Here is a 4,729-nt window from a genome sequence, read left to right as displayed (position 1 = left end):
GATAACAGGTACCGGGAACCTTGGTTTTTCAAGAGATATTGAGACCCTGGTCAAGAAAAAGAAGGTGTAAACTGCTGTGGGCAAGTAGGAACAAATGAGGTGCTTCAGAATGCAAAAAGAACACTTAAAGAAATCAAAAGGGCTAAAAGATGGCATGAGGTTGCCCTAGTAAACAAGGTGAAGGAGAATCCTAAAGGATTCAATAGATATTTTAAGAGCAAAAGGATTTGCAAGGGACAAACTTGGTCCTCTAGCAGATCAGAATGGTTTTTTTGCATCTGTATTTACTCTTGGAGCCAAGGCAGTATCGGCTTCATGGACCCTGTACAGATTACAGAGGAGAAGGTGTTTGCTGTCTTGTTGCAAATTAGGGTGGATACATCCCCAGGGCCTGGCAAAGTGTTCCCTCGGACTTTGGGGGAGGCAAATACAGAAATTGTAGGGGCGATAGATATATATGTATATCGATGGACAGGGACTGATTAGAAATATTCAGCATGGCTTCATGCGTGGTAAGTCATGTTCAACTAAGTTTGTAGAATTTTTCGAGGGAGCTACCAGGAAAATTTGTGAAGGCATTTGACGAGGTCCGGCATGATCTTGGTCAGAAGGTTCAGTCGCTCGGCATTCAAGATGAGGTCGTGAATTAGATTAAACATTGGCTTTGTGGGAGAGGCCAGAGGGTGACAGCAGTTGGTTGCCTCTCTGACTGAAGTCCTGAGACTAGTGGAGGGCCGCAGGGATCACGTGTGTGCCCGTTATTGCTTGTCATTAATATCAGAGGTCTGGATGCTAATGTGACTAACCGGAACAGCAGATTTGTGGATGATACCCAGATCAGGGGTACAGTGGACAGCGAGGAAGACTATCAGAGCTTGCAGCCAGATCTGAACCAGTGGAAATGGGCTGAAAATGGCAGGCGGAATTTAATGAAGCCAAGTGCGAGGTGTTTCACGACGGAAAGACCATCTAGGGTAGGTCTTACACCGTGAGCATCAGGCCATTGAGGAGTATGGTAGAAAAAAGGGATATGGGAATACCAGTACATATTTCACTGAAATTGGCGTCACATGCAGACAGGGTCGTAAGGAAAACTTTTGTCACATTGGCCTCCATAAATCAAAGTACTGAGTACAGAAGATGGGACATTAAGTTGAAGTTGTATAAGATGATGGTGAAGCCCAATTTGGAATATCAAGTGCAATTCTGGTCAGTTCCCATAGATAGATATAAATAAGGTTGAAAGAGTACAGAGAACATTTACAGGAATGTGGCCAGGACTGCAGGACCTGAGTTATAAAGAAAGATTGAATAGGTTAGGACTTTATTTCTTGGGGACAATTGATAGAGATATGCAAAATTATGGGGGGTGTAGATAGGGTAAATGAAAGCAGACTTTTTCCACTAAGGTTGGGTGGAACCACAACTAGAGGTCAGGTATGCTTGGAGGCACATGATAAATTAGGACAAGGGTTAGATATGAAAGGTGAAAAGTCTAAAGGGAACATGATGGGAAACTTCTTCACTTGGAGGATCACCAGAGTGTGGAATATGCTGTCAGTGCACGTAGTATATGGGAGCTCAGTTTCAACATTTAAGAGAAGTTTGGATAGGTGCATGAATAAAGTAGGGGTATAGAGGGTTATGGTCCCGGTGGAGATCGCTGGGCGTAGGAAGTTTAAATAGTTTGGACTAGATGGGCCAAAGGGCCTGTTTCAGTGCTGTACATTTCTCTGACTCTTCCTTCCGTTGGTGATACCATTTGAAGATCAACCATTGATTTACCCCAGCAAACTGAAGCAAATCCTCCCTTAGTGGCCCCATCTTTTTTCACTATTCTCCCCTAGAGACACTTCCAAGAAGCACTCGTCTCAGGCAGCCACTCCTAAGCAATGACCATTTCCAATCAGAAAGTCTACTGATATATCCTTAACAGTCAGCAGCGGACCCAAATCCCACCAATGCAGAACACCACTAGTCATCGGCATCCAACCAGAAAAGGCCCCCTTTATTCCCACTCCTTGCCCCCTGCCAGTCAGCCAATCTTCTATCCATGCTAATATCTTTCCTGCAATATTATGGGTTCTTATCTTATTAAGCAGCCTCATGTGTGGCACCTTGTCAAAAGGCTTCTGAAAATCCAAGTAAACAATATCCACTGACTCTCCTTTGCCTGTCCTGTCTTAAATTTCATCATAATCCAACGGATTTGCTAAGAAATAATTCTCCTTAAGGAAGTCATGCTAATTTTGTCCTGTTTTACCACGTGCCTCCAAGTACCCCGAAACCTCATCCTTCATAGTGGATTCTAAAATCTTGCCAACCACTGAAGCTAGATAGTAATTTCCTATATTTTGCCTCCCTCCCATCTTAAATGAGTGCAGGGACTTTAGCAATTAGTGATATTATTGGCCCCAGGATGAATTTGTAACTCCTACTCCGCCTCTGGCCAGGACATTTCCCGGCCTGTCTCAGGTTGGCCGCAGTGCTAGAGCCTCGCTGTCCCACTCCAAGCGATCACTCTTCCCACCCCAATGCAGGACGCCACCTGAAGCCAGCTGTTGAGTAGCGTGGAGCCTATGGTACATTGAGTGTCACCCGGTTGTCTAGTGTTGTCTCCTCTGCACGGGGAGTGGGACACCAGTGACCCTGCGGAAGGAGGTGCTTGGCCTTTGCCAAGCGACAGAAGTATCCCGGGTTGTATCCCCCGGGACAGGGTGAAGCGCCTGTGTGTTGACGCTGTAATGTTTGACAACGATCTTCATTCACTGTCCACTAAGTAAAGTGGAACAAACAAGTTGCAAATATCTTCTCCCTCCGACATGGCGCCAGGCTACTAATTCATCCGTCTCGCTCCCACATTACGTAGTCAACTACAGCACCAAAAGCTTGTTTCACCAGCGGCACACCCTGTCTCTACCACCACCCCTGGCAGTGCACTCCATGTATCCAACCCTCTATATGTAAAAAGAAAAACATACCTCTGACATTCCCCTTATTCTTCCCTCCACTCACCTTAACCTCTGGTTCTGGTATTGCCACCCCTGGGAAAAGGCGCTGGCTGACTAGTCTGTCTATGCCTCTCATATGGAACGATCTGTCAGAGGAAGTGTTTGTGGCAGGTACAATAACAACATTTAAAAGACACTTGGATGGCTGCACGGGAGGAAAGGATTTGAGGGACGTGGGGCAAATGCGAGCATACGGGACTAACTCGCATGGACACCTTGGTCGTGATAAACAAGTTGGCTCTGAGTTACCCGTGAGTAGCAAAAGGAAGCCCTTCTTCCCAGAACAGAAATGTGAGGCATAATTTTAAGGTGATTGTAGAAAAGTATATTGTGGTAGATTTTTTTACCCAGAGTGGTAGGTGTGTGCAACGTGCTGCCAGGAGTGGTGATAGAAGCAGGTGCATTACTGACGTTTGAGAAACTCAGACAGGTGTATGGATGACAGAAACGTGGAGGGCTAACCACAAGAGTTAGATTGTTCTTGGAGTAGATTAGAAGGCTGGCACAACATCGCGGGCCGAAGGGCTTGTATTCTGTCTTAATGTTCTGTGTTCTTCAAAGGGGGTCTATAAGGGAGGAAAATTTTAGACTGATCTTAGCGTAGGTTAAGGAATCGGGATAACATTGAGGGACGAAGGGCCTCTACCGTGCCAGACTGAAGGGCGAGTTGCAGGGCAGGTGAGGGTGTGGGGTGGGGTTAAAGGAGAGTTGGAGGTGTATGATAATAAGAATGCGCCAATTTGGAGCCTTTATGGGCTGAATGGTCTCTCCCTTGTGGTAATACGAGTGTGAGTCAGGCGTAAACCTTCACGCAGTCTTTAAGCTACAGCGTCATTAGTCTTTCACGCCAGCCCCAGGCGGTGAAGATTCCGGAGTTGAGCTAAAAAGGATCCCGTTGTGTGACTGCCCTTACCCACCAAACCCGTGCTTATCACACGTAACCGTGACCAAACTGAATCCCGAGATATCCTCCTGCTCCTAAGGTCACTGAGTTATACAAATCACTGTTTTGTTGGCCTTAGACAGCAAACGGGTGTCGAAGATGAACCCCCAACTCCTCAGATTAATGGGTGGAAAGTCAAGGCCATCGGACAAAGGGAAGACATTAGTTACCTCCCCCAACCCACCGTTCACAGGGGAACAGGGGGCTAGCATTCATCCCCTGAGCCTTTCTCACCACAATGCAACTGTAACCTATCTGGGAGAAGCGATGTCGACGTTTCTCCCTATAGATGCTGCCTAGCCTGCTGTGTTCAACCAGCATTTTGTGTGTGCTGTTGTTTGAATTTCCTGAATCTGCAGCTTTCCTTGTGTAACCTATCTGTACGTTAACCCTCCGCCGACCGGCTTTGAAATACGTCCACTCATCTGCCGAGTTCTGGCAGTCCCGACTGACATGATCCACGGTTGTTTGAGGTTTGGGTTAGAGTCCGGATCCTCGCCACTCCCCCAACTCCTGCTTGTCCGGGTCTGCGGTAGTTCTCTCCCCTTGCTCCGGACTCTACGCTCTCCCCACTGCCGACGAAACCGCTGCGGTCAAGTCGAACCGAAACGCCGCGCAAAAGGCAGGATAAACTCTCCACTGAACCCCTCGTGAACCAGCGTCGGTCGGACCCGTTATGCCTAGAGACAGCGGGGTTGTTAAATCTCGGGGTACTGCAGAGGTAAATCTCGGGGGAGTATGTCACCTATACCACCAATCCCGTTCCCGTCCCCGC

This window comes from Hypanus sabinus, chromosome 9, assembly GCF_030144855.1.
Source record: "Hypanus sabinus isolate sHypSab1 chromosome 9, sHypSab1.hap1, whole genome shotgun sequence".
Lineage (NCBI taxonomy): Eukaryota > Metazoa > Chordata > Chondrichthyes > Myliobatiformes > Dasyatidae > Hypanus > Hypanus sabinus.
Note: the sequence above shows the minus strand (reverse complement) of the source record.